At 33.9% G+C, this 6,341-nt stretch overlaps 1 long non-coding RNA gene across 1 annotated transcript; it reads left to right on the top strand.

Annotated features, from left to right (window-relative positions):
* Positions 1–4,441: 4,441 nt before the first annotated feature.
* On the top strand, positions 4,442–5,632 carry LOC128292801 (uncharacterized). Its single transcript, XR_008282727.1, has 2 exons — positions 4,442–4,527; positions 5,349–5,632. It is a non-coding gene; the product is annotated as an uncharacterized LOC128292801 (long non-coding RNA).
* Positions 5,633–6,341: the final 709 nt, after the last annotated feature.

The raw sequence follows: 6,341 nt of genomic DNA on the forward strand, positions 1-6,341 counted from the left end.
TGATCATATTTGGTATTATGTATGTCAAATTGCTAGCTAATCCATGGAAACCATGAAATAGGTAAAATTTACCATAAAATAGATTCAGACAGCAGAAGTGACGTGAGTTTGAAAAATCACTAAAATAGTAGAAATGGAATTAAATAATGAATAAGTTATGGAATCGAAGCTTGATGAGTCTATTTTCATATGGAATAAGAGAAACAGATATATGAGCTATATTTTATGAGATGTTTAAATTTTTGTGAAACAGGGCTAGAGCGATTTCTGGATCCCCTATTCTGACTTTGGAAATTCACCATAAATTTTACAAAGATAATTAGAAGTCACACTTTATATGTACAGATTCCTTATTGAGTCTAGTTTTATTAGAGACAAACGGCATAGTCATTGAAGCTCTGTACAGGGAGATATCTGATTTGTAATATACAGAGGTCAGAGTAGTTGAACCCTGAAATAGGGGCGACTTTAACTAATAAACTGTACTAATTGGCCCAACCAAAAATTCTAGAAAAAAATTAGTAGATATATATATGAGTCTAGTTTTAGGAAAAATTTACGGAATTGGATTTCGAGTTTCGTAACTCGAGATATGATTTTTAAAGCGACTGTGATGCAGTTAGCCAGCTTGTCTAGAAATTTTAAAATGAATTGTATGAGCTGTTTAATTAATGAATTAAGTCCGTTAACACCTCGTGTTCGACTCCGGAAACGGTCTCGGGTACGGGGTGTTACATTTAGTGGTATCAGAGCAGGTTTAGTCGGTTCTCGGACTAACCTAGCATGTGTAAAAGTTTAGCTATACATGCCACTGATCTGTGATAGTGTGATGTCTTCCGACGTGTATGAGTACAGTACCGTCTTATTTAGACAGGGTACTCTCCAACCGAGCTGCGCCGACCATGTTTAATGTTATGTGAAGGTATTTGAGTAAAATTATGATTATGATAAGTCTCGGTTTAGAAAAGTATGAATAAAAGTTTATGATACATATGTGATAAATATTCATATTTGCTTAATGCTCATATGATGTAGTGTATGTGGCTTACTTGATAAGATGAACGGAAAAAATAGAAAGTAGTAGAGGTATGAATAAACATCATAATATTATGATACGAATGAAAATGTCCTTGTCTTGATTTGGACGTCGAATGTTGATGAATGTTAATGATATATAATTTTTATGAGATAAAGGATTATAATGAAATGAACTTATCTATGCTAAATTGTTGGACTGAATTATATGATTGTAATGATATGTACACGATGATGCACGAAATGAAAGTTGTGATTGTGATGCAAATATCTATGTTTGTTTGGCCTTATATGATGTCATGAGCATGAATTAAATTAATTAAATGAATGGATAAGTAAAGCTATCTAGAAAACATAGAATGTATGCATAAGTATATTGTCTAAATGGGATAATAGGAAAATTGGTGTAAGCCAACATGAAGGAATGACATGATTTTTATGATGTTACTATGATGATGGAAGTTGTGTCATATGTGTATGTATAAGAAAGTCGAGTCAGAGGTCCTACAACCCCTCCCCCTTACCGAAGTGGTACTTATAATGGAATTTCATGAGATTTGTATTGGATAAGTTTCCGGTTGAGAACCCAAAGAGTACAGTGATAGAATAATTATAAGTATGATTAGAGATTGAAAATGAGCTGATAAGTAAAGTCAGAGCCAGTAAAGTATCGGATTGACGTAAAGATTATTGGAATTATGCACTCGTCTCACTAGAGAAGGAATTCTCTTTGGTAAATCGAATTACTCAGGTGCAAAGTCGAGAAAAGTGTAAATTGAAATTTATTCAGAACTGGCATTCTTTAGTGAATGGTTTAATATGAAATTTGTGACGGCAGAACTAGTTGGGGAAATGATAATTGAAATGTGAACTATCTTAGTGTGACAGTTATGACTGGACAGATTTAGCAGTCTCTTTTGAGATGTTCTATGTGTTTACCCGTTCTCAAAAATATTTCTATGGCTATTGATCTTCGAAGAAATTCTTGTTATATGGGAATGTCTTCTAATTCGGTGTTGGATGAAAGCATTGGTAGTCTGATGGTTTATAATTTATATTGCTCTATTTCATCGGGTATTCTATTTCATTTCGTCTGATAAGAATTGATGAGAGAATACATATGATATTATGATTCTGTTTCTTCTTCTTGATGCTTCATCTGATATATATGTATGGGAAGATATATTGATCTTGTTATATTTGATTTCAGTGGGATTAAATGATGTTTTCTTCTGGACTTTCTTTCTTTGAAGAATTATCGAGGTATTCCGTATTTTCTCTATGAGTTTGGTTTTCGATTCTCGGCATAGTATCGTATCTTGGGTTTCTTTATCCCGGATCTCTTTATTCGGATTTCTTTATTCCGGTTTCTCTATCTTGGATTTCTTTATTCGGTTTTCTTGTTATCTTTGTTCCATAATTTGTCAATTACGACTCATGTTCGAAGTGGGTTCTTCAGCTCGTGATAATCATGTCAAATATGACTATACTTCTAATTTGATATTGGTAATGTGGTGATTTTAGTATTGGGTTTTTTTCTAATTTCGTAAGGATTTGACATCGAGAAAGGCATAAGTGATAAAAGCGAGTTTCAGTTGGTATGGTGAATTATCTATTTGAAAGATTTCATGTGACAATTATGTCAGGATTATTTTTCCCAAGTCTGATAATAGAATTTCATTTTGTACGGATAAAAGAGTAAATAGTTTGAACGAGAAGTGTATATTTATTAGAAAGAGTTGGATATTAGTTTAAGTCACTACGAATGATAAGGTTTCCATCTTGTGAAAGCTGAAAAGTTTATTACATGTTGACGAGTTCGGATAGATGAGAATATTGGTAACAAGGCGTCGAACTAGACTAGTCTACATTGCACAAAGACTTCGACTTTCAGTAATGTATTGTTGTATGAATTGTGATGTGTTTCAAGACAGTGAGGTAATGTGATAGTTTAGAGCATCTGATGTTACATAAAATCGGAGTTGTTAAAGGGGTTAAAGTCGAGCATCGGGATCTATCAAAATTATCCTTGTCAGTGTTGATATTGGGATAGAAATGAGAAGGATTATTCTTGAGGCCGTATCAGAATTATTTCTATGGCGGAAAGAGGAAAATGTGATGTATCCTATTGTTAAATGTTTGGCGAGATCTATAAATCATATCGGTATTGAATGAATTTCTACTCATCAGATCTATGGAATTTCAGGTCTCTTTGATTGTTGGATTTCTTGGAATTCCGATCTCCATTAAATCAAGTTGAGATCCGGGTTTTATGTCATGATATCATGGGAAACTGAGAAGGGTTGAAAATTTAAGAACAGTTGAGAGTTGAGACTGTAAGCTTTCAGATCATATGAGAAATTAAAGAGATGTATTGGAGGTACAGCCTAAGTGAAAGTTCTTCGACACCGAATATGAGATTAAAAGTGAAGACCACTTTTCTAGTAAGATTTTCGGGGACGAAAATCCCTAAAGGGGGGGAGAGTTGTAATATCCTGATTTTGGGCCTAGCCGGAATAGTGGTTTTGTGACCACAAAATCCGAGATAGAAATAATTATTTTATGATTATTTTGAGGTCTATGATATGATTTCATGATTGTGTGAAAATTTCGTGAAGAAATTTTATGCATAAAGTGCTTAAATTGAAATTAGGGACTAAATCGAATAATTTGCAAAACTTGTATTCTAGAAGTTTCTAGTATGAAATTGTTTTGAAATATTAATTAGGAGGTCTTAAATAACAATTTTACCAATTTCTAAGTCTATGGACAAAATTGGACATGGATGGAATTTTGGAAAGTTTAGTAGTAAGGGCATTTTGGTCATTTAGGGTAAAATGAATTAAAATACAAAATTAAAAGCCAATTTTGCTCATCTTCAACCCCATGGCGAATATAGCAAGGAGAAACCATGGCTAGGGTTTTCAAGCTTCCAAGTCGATTGTAAGTCCATTCTAGCCCGTTTTCAAGTTCTTTACGTTTTTGAGTCCCTAGCTCGATTAAGCTTATGCTAGCAATAATTTAACCTAGGGTTTATATTTGGAAAAATACCCATAGGTGAAATTTGTGTATTTTGGTGTTTTATGATAGAATATGTGGTTTTAAATTATGTTAGACAACTTGTGCTACTCAGTTTTAAGCGAAAACGAGCAAAAGGGCTTAATCGGTAAAAATACCTAATAGTCATAAGTACATGTTAGAGTGAGAATTTGATGTTTCCATAGAAGGGAAAAATGATCAGCATGTCATAAAACATAAGAAAATAGGCTAAAGTTTAATTTACGAGCTTTGGGGAAAAAGTGTAAATATGCAAAAGTTTAGGGGCAAAACTGTAACTTTTCCAAAATATGATTTTGGGTCAATTTGAATAATGTGAGTCCTAATTAGACTATATTTTAAATGATAGAGCAAGGAAACTTGAAATTTGGGCTAAAATGGGGAAAATACCAAGTTGTGGACGAAATGGTAAAAGTAGCCATTTTCGCATACGAGGTAAGTTCATATGTAAATGTTGGTAACATAGTTATTATTTTAAATGTTTTTATGTTATTTAAATGATATGATAATTATTATGAAATATTATACTTGTGATAATTGTTTGATAATATGTCAAATTATGTGATATACTTGGAAAATGAAATGTGAAATACTACCGAGTATCGGTATCGACATTCCGTAGGAGATGGTTGAGACACATGATTGGGAAAAAGGTCCCGTTGAACCTTAGGAATGGATTAGGATACAAGTGACATGTCACTAGGATGGTTGAGCATCCGAACTCGTTGAGTTGAGTCCGAGTTCACTTATGGATGCAAATGTCCGAACTCGTTGAGTTGAGTCCGAGTTCGAGAGATGTAACTAGGCATCCGAGCTCGTTGAGTTGAGTCCGAGTTCACTTATGGATGCGAACGCCCGAGCTCGTTGAGTTGAGTCCGAGTTCGCTTATGGGCGGGTTACATGGTAGCTTGGCTACATATGTGGCACTTATGTGCAAACTTTCCATGTATCCGAATTATATTCCGATGTGTTCAACGGGTAAAATTCTACTCAAATGGAGGAATACTCGAGATGAAAGGGACGTATTGGTAAGTGTTGTGAAATGAATACTTTGAACAGGTATGTACTTAACCCTCGGGTTGAAAACTCGATATAACAACAATATGGGAAGATGATAAATGAAAATGTGATATGAATGTCTTGGTGATGATTATGCAAATGATGTTTTATGTTTGCTTATATGGTTATGTTACTTGCTATTTGCATGTGAACTTACTAAGCATTTATGCTTACTCCCTCCTTTTCATTCCTTGTAGTGTTGACAAGCCAGCTCGGAAATCGGAAACGGTCGGAGGCACGCTCACACTATCCGTATACCATCTTGGCATAATGGCTTGTATATTTTGAGTATGGCATGTATAGCATTATAATCATTTTATATGTATGGTCTTATGATATGGTTATTGAGTGGTATGGAAATAGAAATGCTTGGTAATGATTAGCCATTGGAATGGCTAATCATGATCATATTTGGTATTATGTATGTCAAATTGCTAGCTAATCCATGGAAACCATGAAATAGGTAAAATTTACCATAAAATAGATTCAGACAGCAGAAGTGACGTGAGTTTGAAAAATCACTAAAAATAGTAGAAATGGAATTAAATAATGAATAAGTTATGGAATCGAAGCTTGATGAGTCTATTTTCATATGGAATAAGAGAAACAGATATATGAGCTATATTTTATGAGATGTTTAAATTTTTGTGAAACAGGGCTAGAGCGATTTCTGGATCCCCTATTCTGACTTTGGAAATTCACCATAAATTTTACAAAGATAATTAGAAGTCACGCTTTATATGTACAGATTCCTTATTGAGTCTAGTTTTATTAGAGACAAACGGCATAGTCATTGAAGCTCTGTACAGGGAGATATCTGATTTGTAATACACAGAGGTCAGAGTAGTTGAACCCTGAAATAGGGGCGACTTTAACTAATAAACTGTACTAATTGGCCCAACCAAAAATTCTAGAAAAAAATTAGTAGATATATATATGAGTCTAGTTTCAGGAAAAATTTACGGAATTGGATTTCGAGTTTCGTAACTCGAGATATGATTTTTAAAGTGACTGTGATGCAGTTAGCCAGCTTGTCTAGAAATTTTAAAATGAATTGTATGAGCTGTTTAATTAATGAATTAAGTCCGTTAACACCTCGTGTTCGACTCCGGAAACGGTCTCGGGTACGGGGTGTTACAATACAGATGAGGAAAGGTAAAAAAGGTTAGATGAATATCAAAGTCAATTCG

The sequence above is a fragment of the Gossypium arboreum genome, chromosome 5, assembly GCF_025698485.1.
Source record: "Gossypium arboreum isolate Shixiya-1 chromosome 5, ASM2569848v2, whole genome shotgun sequence".
Classification (NCBI taxonomy): domain Eukaryota; kingdom Viridiplantae; phylum Streptophyta; class Magnoliopsida; order Malvales; family Malvaceae; genus Gossypium; species Gossypium arboreum.